The 7,799-nt window shown below is 32.3% G+C and overlaps 1 long non-coding RNA gene across 1 annotated transcript; it reads left to right on the forward strand.

Annotated features, from left to right (window-relative positions):
- On the forward strand, nt 3,642–6,857 carry LOC107614453. The gene is made up of 4 exons (XR_001614450.2): nt 3,642–3,859; nt 3,971–4,063; nt 4,199–4,331; nt 6,744–6,857. It is a non-coding gene; the product is annotated as an uncharacterized LOC107614453 (long non-coding RNA).

A 7,799-nucleotide genomic window follows, 5' to 3' on the forward strand; every position in this document is an offset into this window, starting at 1 on the left:
TCAACAAAAATATCTATTTTTTATATTAACAATATAAATAGCCATCTAAAAGAATAAATATAATTTAAATAATTATATAAAATATTTTATAATATTAATACATCAAAATTAATTTACATTTGTAAACAAAAATTTATTTAATTTTTTTATTATAATTGATTTTGAACGAAAATTATATAACGGATGGATGAAAGGTGAGTTTTTACCATATCTGTTAACTAATAAGTACTAATTAAGTCAAGTCAACTATTAAGTCCAACTCCACAAAGTGTGTATCATTTGAATTTTGAAAGATATGCTAGGACAATTGTCTCCTTTTGAATGTATCATACTCAAAAGATCGGATTAAATTAAATAAAAATATCTTCATTTAAGTTGATATAAAATTATAAAGATTATACTAGTGATTAATTAATAAAAATATCCGGGTGCAAGACGATTCCCACCATTTTTACCACTAGCAATACACAACCCCTGCACCGGATTAATATAAGCAAAAAGTTTTAAAACGTTGAAGCTTATATGTCAGAAACAAACAAAAAAATTGGTTAACTATACAAGAAATAATCTATTTTCAAGGGTTAGTTATCCTCATATTACTAGAAGTCACAAATGTAATTTCTAAAAAGAAATATCAGTTAATAAGATATCATCAATTTTTTAACATAACATGACGGTTCAACAAAAAATGCTTGTGAGCATTTTAACACATTTTTCATCCAAGAATGTTCCTCATAACATGATATGGCCGGTGCAATCCTCATCATCTAGATTGACTAAATAATAAAGTAATCAGATGAATTTCCAGGGACCTACATGACTGGCAAAGCTATATATAGATTTTCCAATAATACGAAAGTGAGAGTACGAAATATCTACTAATAATAATAATAAAATAAAGTGCAAATATTGATGGGAGAAAGTGATTGTGTCATAACCAAAGAATTCATTTTCCAAGTTTGTTTTATATATTATTTTACTTCATAAAAAAATTATCCAAGAAATAGTAAATATTGTGCTGTTATATTATAATTTTAGAAATATAATTATTTATATATTTTTTAATTATTAATTTTATTTTTTTAGGATAAATAATTTCATACTACAAGAATTTAACAAATTAGCGACGAATTTTTGCGAGAAATATGTTTTGTCACTAATCCGTCACTAACTTGCGAGGAATTAGTGACGCACTAACGACAAAATTAATGAGCGGTCACAAAATACCTGAACTTGAGAAAAGCGACTGATTAGCGAGAGATTTACGAGTAAGTTTGTTTCTCGCAAATTGACTTTTGTGACTAAAAAAAGAGCGGGAAAAATTTCCTCACTAATTTGTCACAAATTAATTAGCGAGTGACAATGTTCTAGCAAATCAATCACTTAGGGGTTCAATCGAATAAAAGTAAAGTAACGAGTGAAATTATTGTCACTATTCCGTCGCAAGTGTTTGATATACAATTAGCGAGAAACAATTCACACACTAGTTCGTCGCTAAATAAACTTTGTGTGAAATGGCTAATTAGTGAGGAACAACGTTCCTAGCTAATCCGTCACGAAGAATTGAAATGCATTTTGCGATGGATAATTTCCTAGCTAATTTGTCACCAAAGTTTTTATTTATTAGCGAGCAACTAGTTTCTCGCTAATTTGTCGCATAATATTGTAAAATTCAAAATAAGAGTAGCGACAGAAAATAGTCGTCGCTAACTCGTCGCAACAGATAAATCATTTAGCTAAGGAACTGTTCCTCGCTAATTAGTCGCTAAAGTGGAAATACGGATATTGAGCGCCTAGAACCTAAGTAGTGAGAAATTTGCGACCGTTTAACAACTGACACAGTTTGTTCGCTGATTTCAAGTCGCTGATTAGCGGGCGAAATACATTTGTCGCTAAGTTGTCGCAAGTTTAATTTAGCGAGCAACTTGGCAAATGCAATCTTGTCGCAAAGTAAAAGCTATATCCTACCTATTTTGTAGCAAATTACTCGCTAATCTCGTTGGAAATCCGTCGCAGAGTTATAACAAATCCAAAACTGATCAAGAAAATTTTATAAGTAACTAGTCGCAATTGAGTCACTAATCAAAAGCTTATTTAGTGAGGAATTAGTGACCGTTTAACAACTGATATACTTTTCTCGCTTATTTCATGTTGTTACTAATTTATCAGAAAAAATATTAGTCCATCTTGCTACTAATCACTAACCACTATATACATCCATGGAAAATTAATGAAAAAATCATTAAAAAATTAATACAAATGATTTTAATTTATTTATTTTAATATAAGATCATTGATATTTACATAAATATTTTCGTATTTTTTTAAAAAAAATCTTATCTACCTTATAAAATATTTTTTAAAATTTAAATTCTTTTAAAAAAAATCAAAATGAAAATTTGAAAACAAAAGAAAAAAAAGTAACTCAAAAAACAAAAAAGCATTTAATTTCAAAAATTTAAAACGTACCTATAAGAACTTTTTTTTATTATTTCAAATAAAAAATTGCGTATAAGCATTATTTCTAATGCTTTAAATCAAAATTTGAAAATTCTATTATCGTTACATGAAAAAACTAAAATGAGCCCTATTATATATACTATATATGAGATTTGAGATTGAGAATTTGAGATCTTGTTATACATTGATGCAAGACGTAATCAATTCTTATGCGTTCGAGCAAAAAACCAGTGAATCGGATCCTAATCCAGTTCGGTTTATTCTTTGAACCGTTTAAGGAAGAAAACCGGTATGATCCGATAAGAATCGGATCAAATCGGCAAGAATCAGTGTAAACCGGTCTAACCAAATCGGTTTGCGTGAAATTTTTTTTAAAAATGTCTCCATCAGGTGGAGCAATCCAGTTCGGTTTACTCCTTGAACTGTTTAAGGAAGAAACCGGTCAGCATGAAAATTTTTTTAAATTTTTTTAAAATGTCTCCACCAGGTCTCGAACCAAGAACCTTGGAGCAAAAACAACCTCCACTTGCCAATCAACCATTGCACTTCTTATTATTATATTTGACAAATACTAATTATATAGTATACAAAAATATCTAATTTAATTTATTTTTTATTTTTTCTATTTTTCAAATTAATTATATTTTAATTATATACCATTGTTAATATAAATATAAATTTCACTAAAAATTTATTAATTTACTTGATCTATTTTAATGCTAGTATTGTGATTAAGGTTATTTGTTTTGATATTAGTGTTAAAATCTACTGATATTATAATTAGATGATATTATAAACTAATCTATTAAGAGTAATTGTTCGGTTGCTCGGTACCAGACGGGTCGGAGTGAAGCTTCAGTTGGTGAGACGAAGAATCGCCTGGTTCTGGGTTACTGGGTTGGAGGTGGAGTAGTCGACGTTCTGAGCTCTTCGTGCGGAGAAGGGGGTGTCACCTGCAAAGACACTCCGACGCTCTAGTCAGTCAGGTGTGCAGGCGAAAAAGGTATAAAGTGATGTGTGTCGTACCTTGGGTGAGGAGTAGGACCCTCCCCATATATACTGTGTCAGAAGTGGATCCCGTAAGAACAGATCCACCTTCCTCGAAGTTTCCTCTTATAGCTGTAGTGATGAGCTGCCAATGATGCGTGTCCGGGTCGATGGTTGAGTGGCTCGTATCCGACTGAATCCTAACCGCCGCTGCTGTCAGAAGAACGAACCTGGAAGGAGAAGGACGAGGTCCGTTCTTGCACCGTCCTGCTCCACCGCCGCCGCTGCCGTCGATTGGGGTCACACCGTTGCTGTTGCGCCCTGTTTTCGTTGATAGAGCCACTATTGAGAGTCTGTCGTCAGAGAAGCATCGTCGGCGTTGCTGCTGCGAACTATTTCAGCTACTGCCCTGGTATTGCTCGGTCACCACAGCCTCCTTTGTCCTTGTCTCTGAATTCTGTACCATTCACGACCTATTTTGATTATTGTTATTCTTGCTTGCCGCTTCTGCCTCCGTCGAAAGGAGTGAGAACGCCGTCGAACAGAATGTGAGAAGGGAGAGGAGTTGTGTTCTTTCGTTGTCGCCGTCGTTGCCGAAACCAAGACAAATTTACCGGTAACTCTGCTGTTTCCATTCTTGAATTTGCGCTACTTCCATTTTGTTCCTTAGTCTTTTTCTGTACTGGTAAGGAAAACCCATGTCTCTGTTTAAAACTCCTGCCTTCTCTGTTTGCTGATGGAACTATCATAGGAGATAGTGTTGATGATAATAAAGAACTGTTAGAGTTGCTGCTGCTGCTAGTTTGGTTCGAGTCTGTTGCTGCTACAAACTAAAACAAAAGAGGGGTTTGCTGCGCTTAATTATCGAATTTCGGCTAATCGAGGTAGGGGGTTTAATTTAAACGGTTTTAATTTAAGAATGCTGAAAAAGTTTATTGGATAACTGCAAATAGGTATAATAATTGTGTGATTGATTGATTATATGAATGTTGAATTGTGGCTGAGATTGTGATTGGAATGATTGAGATTTTGGTTGGAACTTTGATTGAATTCGTTGATTTTGTGAAATTGATCATGCGTGGTTTATGAATTGTTTGATGAGGGATTGTTGTGAATTCTGTATTTTGATGGATTAACTTGAAATTTTTGTTATTAAACTGGTTATATGATTATTGTAATGGACTTAGTTGGTGATTGATTGGAGTTGGGTTTAGAGAATATTTGGAGGAATGAATCTTGAAATGTTGAATTGATTATTGAGAATCTGAGTTTTGAAATTAAATGGAAACTTTGGAAGTAAATCGGATATTCAACAGTAATCGAAATGATAAGAGAGTAAAAGCTAAGTAAACTAGGATGAAATTCGTTGTTGGAATTTAATTTTGAGAAGTTTGAATTAACTGGAGAATTAGTTGTGATTTTCAAAATTAAACTGAAAAATCTGATTTCCTGCATTATCTTTAAATGAAATCGGTAACTTTGAAAAGCTATAACTAATTCTGTGATGATTGGAATTGCGTGAGACCAAGTATGGATTAAGCTTGGGTATATAAGGAGCTGGACTGGGGAATTTAAGACATTTTTGTTAAGTATATGATTTATGGTGAATTTTTGAGTTATGGTTGTGGAATCTGATTTTTACTGCAGAATTTTTAGAACAGCAGTAACTTGTTGGCTCTTCTGTGAGTGTTTCGAATTGAATTTTGAAATGGAACCAATTTTAAATGAAACTTTAGTCCTATTATTTTAATGCTGTAAAATTTCAGAACGGTTGGACTTGTAGTTTTAAAGATATGAATTTTTGAAAGATGATGCATTATGCAGTAAAAGCCAGATTCTGTTTCCTTAAATCAGTAACTTTGAGAGTTTATAACTTTGGATTCTGGATAGATATTGAGATGGAACCAATTGGAGTTGAAATTTAAGTATGTTTAGCATATGTGATTTAAATTTCAGGGCTGTCAATGTTTTAATGAGTAAGTTATGGGATTTGGAAGAGGATATGTTCATTAACTTTTAAACAGAATTCTGCAGAAAATTACTCAACTTATAAGTTATATAACTCCTTCATTAAAAACGATATTGATCTGAAACCAATTGGAAAAGAAACCTGTATGAGTGAAGTTGAACCACATTAATTTTTAAGGTCGTTGGATTTAACTTGGATTTTATATTGAATTTTGAATATCACATGCTGCTGTTTTCTGATTTTAAGACACTGCAGAGCAGTCACGGTTTTGCTTCTATTCCCGATGTTAGAGTAAGCAAAAAATTATGATTTTTCATTTAATAGAAAGCTTAATCCGAGACGGTTGTATGGATATAAAGTTTGTGCAATTCCGAATTCATTTGATATTTTAAAAACAAAATTGAAATTAGGCTGCCAATGTTGTTTTGGTAACTACCCTGGGTATAGGGTTTAAAAATTGATTTTTACACTATTATCAAGTATTTTGAGAATATATTGTTATGGTACTTGCTGATAAAAGGTTGGTGAAATGTTGAGAAAGAGGGAACCCGTATGGGTGGCTAAGTTCTATTTTTAGAGGAGGTTATGTTCGAATTTTTATAAAAGTATAAGGTTGTAATTAAAACGAATATTTAAGACTTGTTTAAAGACGATAACTTTGCTGATTCTTTTGAGAAAAGATTATTTGGTTTATGAGGTTGTTGGCAAGGGCGTGGAAAGAAGGTTAACATCCTCTACTGATTTAGTTGGTTGAACTTGCATAAATTACTACTGTAGAGTGATGTTATTGAACCTGTTTTCTGATGCAATCTCTTTTAATGGGAATCAATTCTTTGATTTTTGGTCAGTGTTAAATAGTCAATTATTGTACTCTCTTTTTTCAACGTCTCTTATCAATTATTCAGCTATTTGCTGGCTCATGCTATTTTCGACTCACCCTGTTCTCTTCTGTTGAGAGGAGCTGAAAATGAATCCTGTTTGTGTTTCTTGGTAAAGTTTCTACTTTAATTTCTCATCTTGCTTTCTTCTATTTGATTCTGTTGTTTATCTTGATTAATTTTTTTGCGTGCAAACAAGAATCACATGATGTTGTGTAGTGTAGTGTAGTGCCTTTGATTTTGACTGTTGGATTCTTTATAATTATGAAAATTCTTTTCTTTTCTTTTTTGTTGAATTTCTTGCTACTTCTTTGGTGATCATCTTCTATAAATCCATTTATGGAATTTTTCATCATGGGTTAGTTTGGCTTATAGTTCTATGACCTCATGTATGGACACAAAATTTTCCATTTTTCTATTGATTCATGTTACTTTTCCGTAATCTGCAGAACTGATGAGGTAATCAACACTCAATTGATGGTTTCTCGGTAAATTCTCCAAAAATGGGTCAAGCATTGTTCTCCATATTTCAGCTGGAAATATTGGCATTACATTTGCAGCATGTAAATTAAATTATTAGTTTTATTATAGAATTGTAATTTTTTTAATTATAATTATAGCATGTAAAGAATTTATGTAAATCAATAAAAAAATCAATTCTTTTTATACTTTCTTATTTTCTCCCGTCAAAAGCGTGGTTATGTCTCCTATTGGCACGCTTTCGAAGTGTAGCTAACACTAACTCAATTGGCACGTTTCTAAAAAAGCGTGGTGAAAAGATATCGTTATACTTTTTGCATATTTGGAATGCTTTAAAAGCATAGCAAAACCCAGTTTTTCTTGTAGTGCGAGATACTTATCGATTTGTTACTAGTTTAAAAGGAATTTGCGATGACATTTTGCGATAGTATTACAACTAATTGACTACAGATTATTTCCTAGCAAATTAGCGACTATTTCATAACTCTACTTTCTCATTTCGAATAGCTTTGGTTTAGCGACAAAATTCCTACAAATTTGATTAAGAATTTTTAAAGATTAACTATAGATTTGCTACAAAATGTGACAGATTTGTGATCATATTAGTGGACAACTTGCGACGAATTAGGTTTGGAAAAATTCCTCTCGAATTAGCGTCAACTAATCATTCCATTTTGTCTACGAAGTTAGCTTGCATTTAGCGATGAGTCTGCTGCAGTAGAGTTTGTCGCTAATTAGCGACTACCGTTTAGTCTATTTCTTCTATGGAATTAACTTTTACTTTAGTGATGGATTTGCGACTATCTATTCGGTAGCAAAAAAATTTTCTGATGAATTAGCGATTGTTGTGTTTGCCTCACTGATTTGCGACTTGTAATCAGCGAGGAAAGCATTAGTAGCTAGGCGGTAGCTAATCCGTCACAAATTATATTTTGCGTCGGATTAGCGACGATTTTACGACTCTTTTTGTGGTAGCTAATCGGCTATATTCTTGTAGTGTCATGATATAATACTAAACTTTAAAG

This window comes from Arachis ipaensis, chromosome B08 (genome assembly GCF_000816755.2).
Source record: "Arachis ipaensis cultivar K30076 chromosome B08, Araip1.1, whole genome shotgun sequence".
NCBI lineage: Eukaryota > Viridiplantae > Streptophyta > Magnoliopsida > Fabales > Fabaceae > Arachis > Arachis ipaensis.